This window comes from Hemiscyllium ocellatum, chromosome 45 (assembly GCF_020745735.1).
Source record: "Hemiscyllium ocellatum isolate sHemOce1 chromosome 45, sHemOce1.pat.X.cur, whole genome shotgun sequence".
NCBI classification, from domain to species: domain Eukaryota; kingdom Metazoa; phylum Chordata; class Chondrichthyes; order Orectolobiformes; family Hemiscylliidae; genus Hemiscyllium; species Hemiscyllium ocellatum.
In genome coordinates this window covers 4,829,169-4,847,025 of record NC_083445.1, presented here as the reverse complement: position 1 = coordinate 4,847,025, position 17,857 = coordinate 4,829,169, and the positions used below count along the sequence as shown (strand labels likewise).

General features: G+C 50.6%; 1 protein-coding gene across 1 annotated transcript in view; it reads right to left on the bottom strand.

The window, feature by feature from the left end:
• LOC132835941 (ras GTPase-activating protein nGAP-like) overlaps positions 1–17,857 on the bottom strand; it is a 102,523-nt gene that overhangs the window by 84,066 nt on the left and 600 nt on the right. The window lies entirely within an intron of this gene.

Here is a 17,857-nt window from a genome sequence, read left to right as displayed (position 1 = left end):
GTTAGGGGTTGGAATGTCTACAGCAAGTGTTCTGCCTTCTCTGTTACAAAGTTCAGACACGGAGACATATCGATGGTTCATAACTAGTACTGTGGGAGTGCCGCACTGTCGGAGTGTCAGTGCTGAGGGAGTGCTGCACTGTCGGAGGGTCAGTACTGTGGGAGTGCTGCACTGTCGGAGGGTCAGTGCTGAGGGAGTGCTGCACTTTCGGGGGTCAGTGCTGAGGGAGTGCTGCACTGTCGGAGGGTCAGTACTGTGGGAGTGCCGCACTGTCGGAGGGTCAGTGCTGAGGGAGTGCTGCACTTTCGGGGGTCAGTGCTGAGGGAGTGCTGCACTGTCGGAGGGTCAGTACTGTGGGAGTGCCGCACTGTCGGAGGGTCAGTGCTGAGGGAGTGCTGCACTTTCGGGGGTCAGTGCTGAGGGAGTGCTGCACTGTCGGAGGGTCAGTACTGTGGGAGTGCCGCACTGTCGGAGGGTCAGTGCTGAGGGAGTGCTGCACTGTCGGAGGGTCAGGGCTGAGGGAGTGCTGCACTGTCAGAGGGTCAGGGCTGAGGGAGTGCCGCACTGTCGGAGGGTCAGTGCTGAGGGAGTGCTGCACTGTCGGAGGGTCAGGGCTGAGGGAGTGCTGCACTGTCAGAGGGTCAGGGCTGAGGGAGTGCCGCACTGTCAAAGGGTCAGTGCTGAGGGAGTGCTGCACTGTCGGAGGGTCAGTGCTGAGGGAGTGCTGCACTGTCGGAGGGTCAGTGCTGAGGGAGTGCTGCACTGTCGGAGGGTCAGTACCGTGGGAGTGCTGCACTGTCAGAGGGTCAGTGCTGAGGGAGTGGGCACTGTCGGAGGGTCAGTGCTGAGGGAGTGCTGCACTGTCAGAGGTTCTGTGCTGAGGGAGTGCTGCACTGTTGGAGGGTCAGTGCTGAGGGAGTGCTGCACTGTCAGAGGATCAGTGTTGAGGGAGTGCTGTACTCTCAGAGGATCAGTGTTGAGGGAGTGCTGTACTGTCAGAAGGTCAGTGTTGAGGGAGTGCCGTACTGTCGGAGGGTCAGTGCTGAGGGAGTGCCACACTGTCATAGGGTCAGTGCTGAGGGAATGGAGCACTGTTGGAGGGTCAGTGCTGAGGGAATGGAGCACTGTCGGACGGTCAGTGCTGAGGGAGTGCCACACTGTCAGAGAGTCAGCGCTAAGGGAGTGCAGCACTGTCAGAGGTTCAGTGCTGACGGAGTGCCACACTGTCAGAGGATCAGTGTTGAGGGAGTGCCGCACTGTCAGAGGGTAAGTGCTGAGGGAGTGCTGCACTGTCAGAGGGTCAGTGCTGAGGTAGTGCCGCACTGTCAGAGGATCAGTGTTGAGGGAGTGCTGTACTCTCAGAGGATCAGTGTTGAGGGAGTGCTGTACTGTCAGAGGGTCAGTGTTGAGGGAGTGCTGTACTGTCAGAGGGTCAGTGCTGAGGGAGTGCCACACTGTCATAGGGTCAGTGCTGAGGGAATGGAGCACTGTTGGAGGGTCAGTGCTGAGGGAATGGAGCACTGTCGGACGGTCAGTGCTGAGGGAGTGCCACACTGTCAGAGAGTCAGCGCTAAGGGAGTGCAGCACTGTCAGAGGTTCAGTGCTGACGGAGTGCCACACTGTCAGAGGATCAGTGTTGAGGGAGTGCCGCACTGTCAGAGGGTAAGTGCTGAGGGAGTGCTGCACTGTCAGAGGGTCAGTGCTGAGGGAGTGCCGCACTGTCAGAGGATCAGTGTTGAGGGAGTGCTGTACTCTCAGAGGATCAGTGTTGAGGGAGTGCTGTACTGTCAGAGGGTCAGTGTTGAGGGAGTGCTGTACTGTCAGAGGTTCAGTGCTGAGGGAGTGCCACACTGTCATAGGGTCAGTGCTGAGGGAATGGAGCACTGTTGGAGGGTCAGTGCTGAGGGAATGGAGCACTGTCGGACGGTCAGTGCTGAGGGAGTGCCACACTGTCAGAGAGTCAGCGCTAAGGGAGTGCAGCACTGTCAGAGGTTCAGTGCTGACGGAGTGCCACACTGTCAGAGGATCAGTGTTGAGGGAGTGCCGCACTGTCAGAGGGTCAGTGCTGAGGGAGTGCTGCACTGTCAGAGGGTCAGTGCTGAGGGAGTGCCGCACTGTCAGAGGGTCAGGGCTGAGGGAGTGCCGCACTGTCAGAGGGTCAGTGCTGAGGGCGTGCTGTACTGTCAGAGGATCAGTGTTGAGGGAGTGCTGTACTCTCAGAGTATCAGTGTTGAGGGAGTGCTGTACTGTCAGAGGGTCAGTGTTGAGGGAGTGCTGTACTGTCGGAGGGTCAGTGCTGAGGGAGTGCCACATTGTCATAGGGTCAGTGCTGAGGGAATGGAGCACTGTTGGAGGGTCAGTGCTGAGGGAGTGCTGCACTATCAGAGGGTCAGTGTTGAGGGAATACCACACTGTCAGAGGGTCAGTGCTGTGGGCACACCGCACTGTCAGAGGATCAGTGTTGAGGGAGTGCAGAACTGTCAGACGGCCAGTGTTGAGGGAGTGCCGCACTATCAGAGGGTCAGTGCTGAGGGAGTGCTGCACTATCAGAGAGTCAGTGCTGAGGCAGTGCCGTACTGTCAGAGGGTCAGTGTTGAGGGAGTGCAGCACTGTCAGAGGGTCAGTGCTGAGGGAGTGCAGCACTGTCGGGGGGTCAGTATTGAGGGAGTACCGCATTGTCAGAGGGTCAGTGCTGAGGGAATGGTGCACTATCCGACGGTCTGTGTTGAGGGAGTGCCACACTGTCGGATGGTCAGTGCTGGGCGAGTGCTGCATTGTCGGAGGGTCAGTGCTGAGGGAGTGGTGCACTGTTAGAGGGACATTGTTGAGGGAGTGCTGCACTGTCAGAGGGTCAGGGCTGAGGGAGTGCAGCACTGTCAGAGGGTCAGTGCTGAGGGAGTGCTGCACTGTCAAAGGGTCAGTGCTGAGGGAATGCCGCACTGTCAGAGGGTCAGCGCTGAGGGAGTGCAGCACTGTCAGAAAGTCAGTGTTGAGGGAGTGTTGCACTCTCGGCGGGTCAGTGCTGAGGGAGTGCCACACTGTCAGAGGGTCAGTGCTGAGGGAGTGCTGCACTGTCAGAGGGTCAGCGCTGAGGGAATGCAGCACTGTCAGAACGTCAGTGTTGAGGGAATGGTGCACTCTCGGAGGGTCAGTGCTGAGGGAGTGCAGCACTGTCGGAGGGTCAGCACTGAGGGAGTGCAGCACTGTCAGAAAGTCAGTGTTGAGGGAGTGGTGCACTCTCGAAGGGTCAGTGCTGAGGGAGTGCAGCACTGTCAGAAAGTCAGTGCTGAGGGAGTGCAGCACTGTCGGAGGGTCAGTGCTGAGGGAGTGCAGCACTGTCAGAAAGTCAGTGCTGAGGGAGTACAGCACTGTCGGAGGGTCAATGCTGAGGGAGCGGGCGCAGTCGGGGGGTCAGTGCTGAGGGAGCAGCGTACTGTCGGAAGAGCAACAGAATAAACAAAGACTCGCACATATGAAATGCACCTCAAAATTAATGGACATCTCAAAATTCTTTCCAGCCAAATAAGTACCTATCTGATACAGTGACAGGTAGCTGATGGAGAAGCTGCGCTCTGAAAGCTTGGGCTTCCAAATAAACCTATTCAGCTATAACCTGGTGTTGTGTGGTTTTTAACTTTGTCCACCCCAGTCCAACACCAGCTCCTCCACATCATGTTGTAAAGTAGGAAATGAGGCAGCCCATCTCACAGATTCTAACGCGGATTACATCAGATAACCTGTGTGTAGTGATGTACATTGTAGAGTATATATGGAGCAGAACTGTTGTGGGGTTCAGTATTGAGAAAGAACTGAATTCTCAGAACGACAGTACTGGATCAGGAGTCTGTATGTATCATCCCCAAACTTGGAAATATTACAAGTAGGAATGTGTACTGTGAGGAAGGTGTAACGTGGCTTCAGGAGGATTTGGATAGAGTTAGTGAATGGGTGAGAGTGCGGCAGATGAAATATAACGTGGAAAAATGTGAAGTTATGCACCTTGGAGAAACAGATGTGCAGAGAATTTCTTAAACGTTAAGAAATTGTAATACTTAGATGTACAAAGTTAGCTAGTATCCTTACCCTTACGATAAGACATCGAAGACTCACATGTAGGTGCAGCAAGCTATTGGGAAGATTAATGAAGTGTTTGCCTTTATTACGAGAGGATCTATGTACAGGAGTAGTGAAGTCTTACTTCAATTATATAGGAGCTGCAAATGTGTTGCTGGTCAAAGCACAGCAGGCCAGGCAGCATCTCAGGAACAGAGAATTCGACGTTTCGAGCATGAGCCCTTCATCAGGAATACGCAATTATATAGGAGCTTGGTTAGAGCACACCGAGAGTATGGTGTGCAGTTTTGGTCTCCTTATCTCAGGAGAGATATTATTGCCATCGAGGGAGTGTAACAAAGGTTCACCAGACTTGTTCCTGGGCCAGTGGAACTGTCCTATAAAGAGAGATTAGGTAAACCGGGCTGGGACTCTCTGGCTGGTGATCACATCGAAACTTACAAAATACTGGAAGTGATAGATCAATGCAGATGAGGTATCTCTGGTTCAGAAACAGGGGACACATATTGACAATCATGGGGATGTCTCTTAGGTCTGAGACGAGGTGGAATTATTTTACTCAGAGGGTTGTAATCCTTTGGAAATCTCTGCCACAGACGGTTGTGGAAACTCAGCCTTTGAGCATGTTTAAAGTCCAGACTGAGAGATGTCAGATTCCCAGTGGAATACAGGGTTATGGAGATGGAGTCAGCGAGAAGCATTGAAATGTTGAATCAGCCAGCATTACATTGGCCGTGCCAGTGTGCTGTATACTGTCGAGGACACAAGAGAGAATGTCCTTTGAAATATTCCCATGGGATCTTGCACATCCACCTGATGGACGAGCTGACTTATCAGTTACCCCAGTGTGCTGGGATACCTATAGACTCAGTGACCTGTTCACCAGGACTTTGGTTAGGCCACATTTGGAGTACTGTGTGCAGTTCTGGTCGCCTCACTTTAGGAAAGATGTGGAAGCTTTGGAGAGGGTGCAGAGAAGATTTACCAGGATGTTGCCTGGAATGGAGAATAGGTCGTACGAGGACAGGTTGAGAGTTCTCGGCCTTTTCTCGTTGGAACTGCGAAAGATGAGGGGTGACTTGATAGAGGTTTATAAGATGATCAGAGGAATAGATACAGTAAACAGTCAGAAACTTTTTCCCCGGGTACAACAGAGTGTTACAAGGGGACATAAATTTAAGGTGAAGGGTGGAAGGTATAGGGGGGATGTCAGGGGTGGGTTCTTTACCCAGAGAGTGGTGGGGGCATGGAATGCGCTGCCCGTGGGATTGGTAGAGTCAGAATCACTGGTGACCTTTAAGCGGCAATTGGATAGGTACATGGATGGGTGCTTAAGCTAGGACAAATGTTCAGCACAACATCATGGGCTGAAGGGCCTGTTCTGTGCTGTATTGTTCTATGTTCTATGTTCTATCTATGTTCTATACCACTAGCATGAGGAAAGGTGAAGGCCATTCAGTCCCTCAATCCTATCCCATCGATAATGTGAATCTGAACGCTGTGTCTCCCAGGTCACAGGGTCGTTCCAGGTTAATGCAGTGGCTGTGTTGATGCACAGACCCCTCTGACCCTGTCTCCGGTGACTGACCAAAATGGGCACCGTTCATGCCTGAATAGGCATCATACGTGGCGAGGGGCTACGTCAGGGGAGGGGTGTGAGGGCGTGAATTCGGGGTGTTGGGGGGCACACTCCCAGGATAGCCAGCCAGGCCCAAACCCTTCGATCACAGTCTGCCCCAGGATGTGCCAATAACACGTCAGACTGGTCAAATCTCCCCACCAAACCCACCTGGAAGTAGGTCACCCTCAATCCAGGGAAACCACGGGGAAAATCCGGCAATTCAGGAGAGCTGCCATGCCGACTGGAATGTTCAAGCTGGACTGGGGCCGTAAGGCGGGAATTGGTCAAAGCCATTGCGTGGCCGTCGGATTGGGTAGCGGTCACCTGAGGGACTCACTGACGGCTGGTGGGCAAAGAAACATGCCACCCTCACCCAGTGTGGGTTCCATGTGACTCCAGTCCCATTCCAAGGTACCTGGCTGTTGGTCAACCGTCTGTGATGACGTTGTTACATCAAATAAACAAGTCTGGTGAACCTTAGTTACACTCCTTCTATGGCACGGTGACCCAGTGGTTAGCACTGCTGCCTCACAGCGCCAGGGTCCCTGGTTCGATCCCAGCCTCAGGCGACTGACTGTGTGGAGTTTGCACGTTCTCCCCGTGTCTGCGTGGGTTTCCTCCGGGTGCTTCGGTTTCCTCCCACAGTCCAAAGATGTGCAGATCAGGCTGGATTGGCCATGCTAAGTTGAACATGGTGTTCAGGGATGTGTAGGTTAGGTGCATTAGTCAGGGGTAAATGTAGGGAAATGGGCCTGGATGAGTTATGTTTCAGAGGGTCGGTGTGGACCCGTTGGGCCGAAGGGCCTGTTTCCACACTGTGGGGATTCCATATCACTGCAGCGGGAGCTGGCTGAAGGTTACAGCCTTGCTCATGACATCAACATCCTTTGAAGCAACTGAACAGAAAAGGGGCAGCAGAACAGAGTGTAGTGACCAAACTGTTACTGCTCTCACAGGCTTTGTTATAAACCCTGCACTGACTCCATGGGGTCATTTCACCAGAAACAAGAAAACGCCACAAAGCGTACAGCGCAGGAACAGACCCAACAGTCCCACCAGCTCTGACGAAGGGTCACCGGATCTGAAACTCTGATTTCTCTCCACGGATGCACCAGACCTGCTGAGCTTTTCCAGCAATTTCTGTTTATGTATCCCATCTATGCAAGGATCGTCCCCCCCACCCTCTCAGCATCAATTCCTGCCTGTCACGCTGTTTTGATTTAATTCATTCACAGGCAGTGGCCATCGTTGACTGGAACAGCATTCATTGCCCAGAGTGGCATGGGCAAGCAAGTGGCAGATGGAGTTCGACTCTGAGACGTGTGAGGTAGCGCATTTACGAAGGTTAGACAGGAAAGGGGAATACACAATCAACGAGAATATACTGAGGGAGGGAGATGAAGTGAGAGATCCCGAAAGGTAACAGCACAGATAGATGAGGTTGTACAGAAGGCGTACGGAGTCTCTCCTCCATCAGGACAGTTACAGTATAAAATACAAAAGTAAGGATATAATGATGAAACTGTATAAGACACTGGTGAGACCACAACCGGAATGTGGGCAGTTCTGGACATCACATTACAGATATGATGTAATTGGAGAGATTGCAGAGAAGCTTTAAAGAATGTTACCAGGGCTGGAGAATTGTAGCTATGAGGAAAAATTAGAGAAGTTGTGGTTGTTTTCCTTGGAGCAGGGAAGGCTGAGGGGTGACATGATTGATGTATACAAATTGTGAGAGGTAGAGATAGAGTAGACAGGAGGAACCTGTTTCCCTTGGCAGAGATTCCAAAAACCAGTGTTCATAGATTCAAGCTAAGTGGCAGAAGGATTAAAGGGGACGTTAGGAAAAACCTTTTTATACAGAGGATGTGCATGTCTGAAATTCCCTGCCTGAGTTGGCAGTGGAATCCTAAATGTTTCTAAACTGTTTTCATAAACTGGGATTCTGGATCCCAGGCTGGGCACACCCAGCTGGAAGTTTCAGATTGTGATTTGGAGCTCAGACCGAGTTGGAATAACAATGTTCCTGCTCTAACAGGGTCCCTCCCTCCATCAACCATCCCTTTCAGGACCCCCACAGGACTCCCTCTCCCCCCTCCCCCCCTCACAGGACTCCCTGTTCCCCCCTCCCCCTCCCTCACAGGGCTCCCTCGCCCCTTCCCCCTCCCTCACAGGACTCTCTCTCCCCCCTCACCCCCCACAGGACTCCCTTTCCCCTTCCCCCTCCCTCACAGGACTCCCTCGCCCTTTCCCCCTCCCTCACAGGACTCCCTCGCCCCTTCCCCCTCCCTCACAGGACTCTCTCTCCCCCCTCACCCCTCACAGGACTCCCTTTCCCCTTCCCCCTCCCTCACAGGACTCCCTCGCCCCTTCCCCCTCCCTCACAGGACTCTCTCTCCCCCCTCACCCCTCACAGGACTCCCTTTCCCCTTCCCCCCCCTCACAGGACTCCCTGTTCCCCCCTCCCCCCCTCACAGGACTCCCCTCCCCCCCCCCACAGGACTTCCTCTCCCCCTCCCCCCCTCACAGGGCTCCCTCTCCCCCTCCCTCCCTCACAGAACTCCCTCTCCCCATTCCCCCCCTCACAGTACTCCCTCTCCCCTTCCCTCCCCCACAGGACTTCCTCTCCCCCTCTCCCCCTCACAGGGCTCCCTCTCCCCCTCCCTCCATCACAGAACTCCCTCTCCCCATTCCCCCCCTCACAGTACTCCCTCTCCCCTTCCCTCCCTCACAGGACTCCCTCTCCCCATTCCCCCCCCCTCACAGTACTCCCTCTTGCCCTCCCCTCTCACAAGACTCCCTCTCCACCCTCCCAGACACTCCCTTTGCTCCCCTCTCACCCATCCTTCACTGGAGCGCCTCTACCTCCCTCAACTCCAATTCCAACTCCAAACCTGACAGCCTATCCCCTCCACTCAGGGGCTCCCACCCCACAATCCCTCAGCTCACCTCCCCCACCCCAAAAATCCCAACTCCAACACCAATCCCAATCACCCAGCTTCCTCTCAGAGTAACTGGAGGAAGGCAAATTGTAATGGTTTGAGATAAGAACTTTCAAAACTTGCTTTGAGTGGACTGTTCGCAAATATACGGATGTCAGATAAATGGGAGGATATCAAACACGCAATGCAAAGAGTCCAGAGGAGTGATGTTGTTGTCAGAGTGAAAGGTAAAACTGTTCAGATTAGGGAAATAAGGATAATAAAGATTCTAGTCCAGAAAGAGAAAGAATTATAGATACAGACAACAAGGATCAAATGAATCTCAAACAATATTAAGAGTGTAGAAGGAGATCAGGAAGGTAAAGAGAGGATATGGGTTAGGTTTCGGGAAATAAGATTAAGGATAATTGAGAGAGATTCGGCAAGTACGTCAAGAGAGCAACCAGAGAGAGAGTAGGGTCCCTGAAAGGTCAAAGGGGTTGTCTTTGTGTTGAACCTCAGGGGATGGGAGGGATAGTAAATGATTACTTAGCATTAGTTTTTGCTGTTGGGAAAGAAATCGAGGCTAGAGAAGTGAGGGAAATAAATATTGATGTTTTGGAAACAGGTCACAGTACAGAAGCGGAAGTGGTGGAGGTCTTAGAGAATATATAAAGGTGGATATATCTCTGGGACCTGACCTAGTGTATCCCAGGATTTTGAGGGAGGTTAGGGAGGAAGTTGTGGGGCCCCTTGCAGAGATATTTGTATCATCTATAACTTCGGGTGAGTTGCCAAATGACTGGAGGGTGGTTAATGTTGTGCCATGGTTTAAGGAGGGATGCCAGGAGAAGGCCTGGGAACTATGGACCTCTGGGTCTGACTTTGGTGGTGGGTAACTTGTTGGAGGTGACGTTGATAGGATATAAATGCATTTGAGAAGCAAAGAACAATTAGGGATAGTCAGCATGGTTTTGCTGAGGGAAAACATGTCTCACTAACTTGACTGAGTTTTTATGAGGAAGTAAAAATTGATGTAGGCAGAGCTGTACGCATTGAGAAGAAAGTGAGGTCTGCAGATGCTGGAGATCGGAGTTGAAAATGTGTTGCTGGAAAAGCGCAGCAGGTCAGGCAGCATCCAAGGAACAGGAGATTCGACGTTTTCCTGATGAAGGGCTTATGCCCGAAACGTCGAATCTCCTGTTCCTTGGAGGCTGCCTGACCTGCTGCGCTTTTCCAGCAACACATTATCAGAGCTGTACGCATTGTTTACTGAGACCTTGGCAAGGTTCCACATGGTAAAGCTAGATCACATGGGATTCAGGGGGAACTTGCCAATTGGATACAACATTGGCTTGACGACAGGAGACAGAGGGTGGAGGTGGGAGGTCGCTTTTCAGACTGAAAGCCTGTGACCAGCGGTGTTCCTCAGGGATTGGTGCTGGGTCCACTTTTGATTGTCATTTATATAACTGGTTTGGATGAGAATATAGGAGGCGTGGTTCGTAAGTTTGCCAGTGACATCAGGATTGGCGGTAAAGAAGATTACAAAGAGAGCATGATCAATTGGGTCAATGGAGTGGCAGATGGAGTTTAATTTTGTGCAGTATTACATTTTGACAAATCAAACAAAGACATAACTTGTACAATAAAATTATGGTCTTGGGCAGAGTTGTAGAACAGAGAGATCCAAGGGTTCAGGTACGTAATTCTTTGAGGTTTGCATGACATATAGACAGCATGGCATTTAGCACGCTTGCTTCATTGTTCTGACCTTTGAGTATGGGAGTTGGGATGTCATGTTGAGTTCTGTGCAGGATGTGGGTGAATACTGTGTCCGGTTCTGGACGCCCTGTGATAGGAAGGATGTTAACAAGCTGGAGAGGGTTCAGAAGAGATTGACCAGGACGTTCCTGGGAATGGAGGGTTTGAGTTATCAGGAGAGGCTGGAGGCTGGGACTTTTTTCACTGGAGCGTAGGAGGTTGAGGGTCACCTTATAGCGGGTTATAAAGTCATGAGAGGTTTCGATAAGGTGATAAGGTGTCTTTTCCCCAGGATGGGGGATTTCAAGGCTCGGGTCACTAAGTGAGAGGAGAGAGAGTTAAAGAAGACATGAGGGGCAGGTTTTTTTGCACAGGAAGTGGTTCATGTGTGGAACATACTTTCAGAGGAAGTGGTGGATGTGGGGACGGTTACAATGTTTAAAAGACATTTGGATAAGCCCATGAATAGGAAAGGGTTTGGAGGGATATGGACCAGGAGCAGGCAGGTGGGACTCGTTTAATTTGGGATTATGTTCGGTGTGGACTGGTTGGACCAAAGGGTCAGTTTCTGTGCTACATGACGCTATAAGACCTCTCCCCTCACAGGTGTCTCTCTCTCTCTCTCTACCTCTCTGCTCCCTCTCACTAGGGGATCACAACAAATTGATTCTCAAAATGGGGGTAACAGTCAATGTTTTTTCCCGAAGATGGGAAGTTTCAAGACTGGGGGGGGGGGGGCACATTTTGAAGGTGAGAGGAGAGAGTTTTAAAAGAGACACAAGGGGAAAGTTATTTATACAGAGGGTGGTTCACATGTGGAATGAACTTCCTGAAGAAATCGTGCACATGGGTACAGTTACAATGTTTAAAAGACATTTAGGTAACTACATGAACAGGAAAGGTTTGGAGGGATATGGGCCAGGAGCAGGCAGGTGGGACTAGTTTAGGTTAGGATTATGGTCGGCATGGACTGGTTGGACCGAAGGGTCTGTTTCCGAGCTGTACAACTCACTGAGTTATCTGCCTGTTACACCAGGAACACTTCACATCCTACGGAACGATGTTGTGAAACTTGAAAGGGTTCAGAAAAGATTTACAAGGATGTTGCCAGGGTTGGAGGGTTTGAGCTATAGGGAGAGGCTGAACAGGCTCTTGTGGAGTTGAAATGCCCATCAGCCATGATTGAATGGCGGAGTGGAACTCGATGGGCTGAATGGCCTTACTTCCACTCCTATGTCTTATGGTCTTATGGTCGTAGGCTGGGGCTGTTTTCCCTGGAGCGTTGGAGGCTGAGGGGTGACCTTATAGATGTTTGCAAAATTATGAGGGGCATGGATAGGGTAAATAGGCAAAGTCTTTTCCCCGGGGTCAGGGAGTCCAGAACTAAAGGGCATAGGTTTAGGGTGAGAGGGAAAAGATATAAAAGAGACCTAAGGGGCAACTTTCTCACACAGAGGGTGGTACGTGTATGGAATGAGCTGCCAGAGGAAGTGGTGGAGGCTGGTACAATTGCAACATTTAAGAGGCATTTGGTTGGGTATACAAATAGGAAGGGTTTGGAGGGATATGGGCCGGGTGCTGGCAGGTAGGACTAGATTGGTTTGGGATATCTGGTCAGCATGGACAGTTTGGACCGAGGGATCTGTTTCCATGCTGTACATCTCTATGACTCTATCTGACTCTATGTGGTGACCATAGGGCACTAGAAAAACACTGCGCCACCCACTTTCTGGATGGCACGTTCACTCTGATGAATCCAGACCAGTGAGGCCAGGAACGCAGAGTACTGCCCCTGAGCACAGTTGAACAAAGCTTCATTTTCCCAACTCTCCCAGCACTGATTGCTGATGTGTTGATCTGAGTGTTGACAGTTGGTGTCACACACACACACACTGTGAAACTAGACAGCTCTCGTCTCACCACAAACCCGGATGCAGCGATAAAAATACATTCGGAAGGCAACGATCACGCTCAAACACATAAAAATCTTAGAGGGTTTGGCAGGACGGATGGCAAGAGGCCTCTTGACACCCACCCCACCCTTGACTGGAGAGTTGACATGCCAGAGGTCAGCAACTCAGGGTAAGGGGAAGTCATTGAAGGCCGAGACCAGGAGAACTTCCTTCACTCAGGCAGTTATGTTGTATTCAAACTCAGTCAAGTTTGAGATAGACACCAATAGATTTGGGGATGTTGAGGGGGTGAGGTCCATGGGTCCAGCAACACACTTTTGGACGAGTTGGAATACTGTGTGCACTCCTGGTTGCCCTGGAGCAGATATAGAGGAGCTTCACCAGGGTGTTTGTAAAATAGAGGTTTATAAAATCATGAGGGGCATAGATAGAGTAAATAGGCAAGGTCTTTTCCCTGGGGTGGGGGAGTCCAGAATTAGAAGGTATAGGTTTAGGGTGAGAGGGGAAAGATATAAAAGGAACCTAAAGGGCAAATTATTCACGCAGAGGGTGGTGTTTGTATGGAATGAGCTGCCAGAGGTAGTGGTGGAGGCTGGTACAATGACAATATTTAAAAAGCACCTGGATGGGTATATGAATAGGGAGGGTTTGGAGGGATATGTGCTGTCGGAGGTTCCACTTTTCAGGTGAAGTGTCCGACTGTGACCCTATCATTGGTGAATAGTAAAGATGCCAATGCACCTCTCGAAATTGAGATGGGATGTGCTGCCTGGTGACCCCATCTCAACCAACATGGCGGCCACAAATGATTGGGTCACGACCACATTTGTTGTGTGTGTGGGACGTGCAAATGGGCCGACTCGCTTCCTGCAAAAGTGACTATTCCCCAAAAGTACTTCCCTGACTGCAAAGCACTCTGGGATCTCCTAAAGTCATGGAAGGCGCTGCAGAAAGGCAAATGTTTTCCTTAAGTGTAAGGAGGAGAAAGGCGGAGTTTTAATTAGTAACGGGTTGAAAGGTGATGGAGAGCAGGTAGGAACGTGACGTTGAGGCTGTGATGGGATCAGCCATGATGGTATTGAATGACAGAGTAGGCTTAAGGGGCTGAATGGCCTCTTCCTGCCCATAATTTGAATGTTCCCTTTCTTTGAACAGACCTGGGAATGAATACATTCAGATCAATGGAATCAATGACACGGTGAATGGAAAGGACACTTGGGGAAATGAGCATAGGGACTTTCTAACAGTGGTTAGGGGTGAATATAGGGACTGGATGTAGAGGTCTGGGCCCATCAGAGTAAACATACCACCAGGAGATGGATTGCACGGTGTTTTCCAACAGTGGCCATTGATGCTACAATGCAAAGTGTTCCTGATGTAACAGGCAGATTAATCACCTACCATAGAGTCATCCAGCACAGAAACAGACCCTTCGGTCCAACCAGTCCATGCTGACCATAATCTAAACTAAACTAGTCCCACCTGCCTGCTCCTGGCCCACACCCCTCCAAATCTTTCCAATTCACGTATTTATCTAAATTCTTTTAAACATTGTAATTGTACCCATATCCACCACTTCCTCAGGAATTTCACTCCACATAGGAATCAGTTTGTGTATAAACAATTTTCCCCTCGTGTCTTTTTCCTTCGAAATGTGCCCCCCGGTCTTGAAATTCCCCATCGTAGGGAAAAGATAACTACAATTAACTCTATCTATACTCCTCATTATTTTATAAACTTCTACCAGGTCACCTCTCAACCTCCTGCCCTCCAGTGAAAAAACTCCCAGCCTATCCAGCCTCTCCTCATAACTCCAACCCTCCATACCCGGCAACATCCTGGGAAATCTCTTCTGAACCCTCTCCAGTTTAGCAATGTCCTGTATCTGGGTGACCAGAACTGGACACAATACTCTAGAAGAGACCTCACCCAGGTCCTGTACAACCTGAATGGATGTCCCAACTCCTATACTCAAAGGACTGAGCAATGAAAGCAATGTGCTAAACCTCTTCTTAACCACCCTGTCTACGTGTGACACAAAACTTCAAAGAATTATTTACCTGAACCCTTGGGTCCCTCTCTTCTGCAGCACTACCCAAGGCCTTACCAGTAATTGTATAAGTTCTGCCATGGTCTGTTGTACCAAAATGCAACAAGTTGCTGAGTTTAATAAAACAAGATCCATTCTGCTGTTGGGGTGACACAGACTGAACCCAAGAAAGGCAAAAGTGAGGACTGCAGAGGCTGGAGATAGAGTCGAAGAGTATGTTGCTGGAAAAGCACAGTATCCGAGGAGCAGGAGAATCGACGTTTCGGGCATAAGCTCTTCATCAGGAACACAGGAATCCAACTTTCAAACATCGAGCCCCTTGTCACAGAAAGCTATGGGGCAGAGCCCTTGTTTATATTTAAGATGTGGAGGCGCCGGTGTTGGACTGGGGTGGACAAGGTCAGAAGTCACATGACACCAGGTTATAGTCCAATGGGTTTACCTGGAAGCACTAGCTTTCGGAGCGCTGCTCCTTCATCAGGTGAGGTCACTTGACAAAGGAGCTGTGTTGTGAAAAGTTGTGATTTGATAGGTTGGACTCTAACCTGGTGTCATGTGACTTCAGACGCTGTAAATTTAAGGCTGAGATAGAGGGATTCTTGATCATTCGGGCATCAAGGGTTATCCCTGATCAGTTGGGGATCAAGGGTTATCCCTGATCAGTCGGGGATCAAGGGTTATCCTTGATCAGTTGGGGATCAAGGGTTATCCCTGATCATTCGGGGATCAAGGGTTATCCTTGATCAGTTGGGGATCAAGGGTTATCCCTGATCATTCGGGGATCAAGGGTTATCCCTGATCATTCGGGGATCAAGGGTTATCCCTGATCAGTCGGGGAATCAAGGGTTATTCGGAAAGGGGACACAAGGAATGTCAGAGCAGTCAAGATCCCATTGAATAGCGGAGCTGGCTTAAGGGGCTGAATGGTGTATTTATCTTATTGTTTCTTGTGGCCTTATAGAAAAGTCTTGCCCCAGAGAGTTTCTGAAGAATTGCTTCATTTAAAAACATTTTAAAAACATTAATGTCACTTCCCCCCAACCCCCATTACACCATGGCGAACTTTAATATTCTCATTCTCATCCTGTTCCAATGATCCCACTCACACCCCATCACCGCTGTCTCCTGTTGAAGTTGTATCTGACACGCCCTCAGGAGCTGTTAGCTCTGTTTCCATCCCTAACCTAACTCATTGACAGTGTGAGTAGATTCAGTGATAACATCAGCACACACTGCTCCTGTGTGCCAGCAGCAGCAGCGTCTTCAGCCGGGTTTCTGCTGAATTAGCTGATCTCCGATGGCCTGACAGTTAAAGACATCACCTCAATCTTTCACCATCAAGAAACATCTTGCTCACCCCCTCCCCCCCACCAACGCTCAAGGACAGTGAGGGCATGAGTTGGCCATCAGCCATCCAAACCTGTTCTGCTGTTCAATTCGCCCTCAACACCATCGCCTCACCTTTCCTCCTTATCTCTACTTCCAGATCAGAACAGAACAATCAGTCTTAGTCTTGAATGCCTCACCCAAAACTTCACAGCTTGTTGGATGAAGAGGCCAAAGGTCAGGGATCTCAGAACTGGGGGGACACTCTAAGGGGGCTGGTGTGATAGAATTCCCCTCTCACCTCCAGCCTTACAGTTCCACCTCTCTCCCTGTTATAATCTGTCTTGTCTCCTTATCTCCTTCCTGCAGCTGTACAAGGTGCTGGGTGAGGCCATCCCTGGAGTACTGTGTGCCGTTCTGGTCTCCTTACTGGGAAAGGATGGACTGGCACTGGAGGGGGTGCAGAGGAGGGTCACTAGGTTGGTTCCAGAGTTGAGGGGGTTGGCTTGTGAGGAGAGACTGAGTAGACTGGGCCTATACTCATTGGCATTCAGAAGAATGTGGGGGGGGCGGTGGTGGTACCTTACAGAAACGTATAAAATTAGGAAGGGAATAGACAGGGGAGAAGCAGGGAGGTTGTTTCCACTGGGGGGGTGGAACTAGAACGAGGGGGACATAGCCTCAAAATAAAGGGGGGAGCAGGTTAAATCCCGAGCTGAGGAGAAACTTCTTCACCCAGAGGGTTGTGAATCTGTGGAATTCCCTGCCCAGTGAAGCAGTTGAGACTACCTCGTTGAGTGTTTTTAAGGCAAAGATATATTTTTTGAACAGTAAAGGAATTAAGGGTTATGGAGAGCGGGCGGGCAAGTGGAGCTGAGTCCATGGAAAGGTCAGCCGTGACCTTACTAAATGGTGGAGTGGGCTCGGGGGGGTCAGGTGGCCTACTCCTGCTCCTCGTTCTTATGTTTTTTTCACCAAATGCTGATCTCTTTAATACTTAACTCTTCAGTAGTTGTGCCTGGGTCTTACTAAGCTACAAACGAACTGTCTTACACCACCTCCCATTCCTTCTGTTATTTGTTTCTCCTGACCAGATGTGGACGGCTCAGCATTTGTTACCTGCTCCCAGTTGGCCTTGACTAAGTCGCGGCGAGCTGTCTTTTTGAACCGCTGACATCCATGGGGTGTGCAGAGGCCCCCGCGGTTCTGTCAGGGATGGAATTCCAGGATTCTCGCCCAGGGGCAGTGAAGGAACGTCGATGCATTTCCCAACATGGGATGGTGAGCTGGGGGGGTTCGGAGGGGAACCTGCAGGGGGTGGTGTTCCCATGTACCCGCTGCCCTTGTCTTTCTAGGTGGCATGGGTCACATTTGTTGGAGGAGTCTTGGTGAATTACTGTAGTGCCTTTTTGTACATGGAACATACTGCTACCCCAACAATGGAGGGGCTGACTGTCCAGCGGGTGCCTTGCAAGCTCTGTCCTGGATGGTGCTGAGCTTCCTGACTGTTACTGAGAGCTGCACCCTTCCAGGAAAGTGCGGGAGTCTCCCATCACAGTCCTGATTTGAACCTTGTCCACAGACTTCCAGTTACCCGCTGCAAGATTCTCTGTCTAACAGCTTCATTGTCAAAACGAGGCTTTGGCGCAGATACTGAACCTCTCTTCAGAGCCTTCAACCCTGCAGCGTCTCACTTCCTGTGGTCTCTCTTTCTTTCAAAATGTGCAGAATATTAAAACTGAGCTAAATGCCAGCTAACCACCAGCCTTCAACTTACCTGCCTGTATTTTTTTTTGTTTTAACCATGCGGTTCCCCTCAGTACTGAGCGAGTGCTGAGATCCTGTCTTTCACACCAGCCGACACAGACGCTGCCCCGCTACTTTAAGGAACTTCATCCTCCAAGGGCCAAAAATAAAACTACCTGACTTTCTTCACCGTCCCAAAGTCGCTGTTTGTTGTGCACAGCCCCGACGGCTCCTCCAAAGTGCAGAAGACTTTGGATATCGCATGAAAGGCACTACAGAAATGAACGTTTCTCCCTGCTTAACCCTTAACTGAGACACACAAGGACAGGAGGGCACTCTCCCCCCTGGTGCTGTCCCAGCCTCAGTCACCTGCAGTTCCTGTCGCCCACCTCCCACCCCGGGTCTGGCTGTTTTTCAGGAATTGTAAATGCAGAATTGG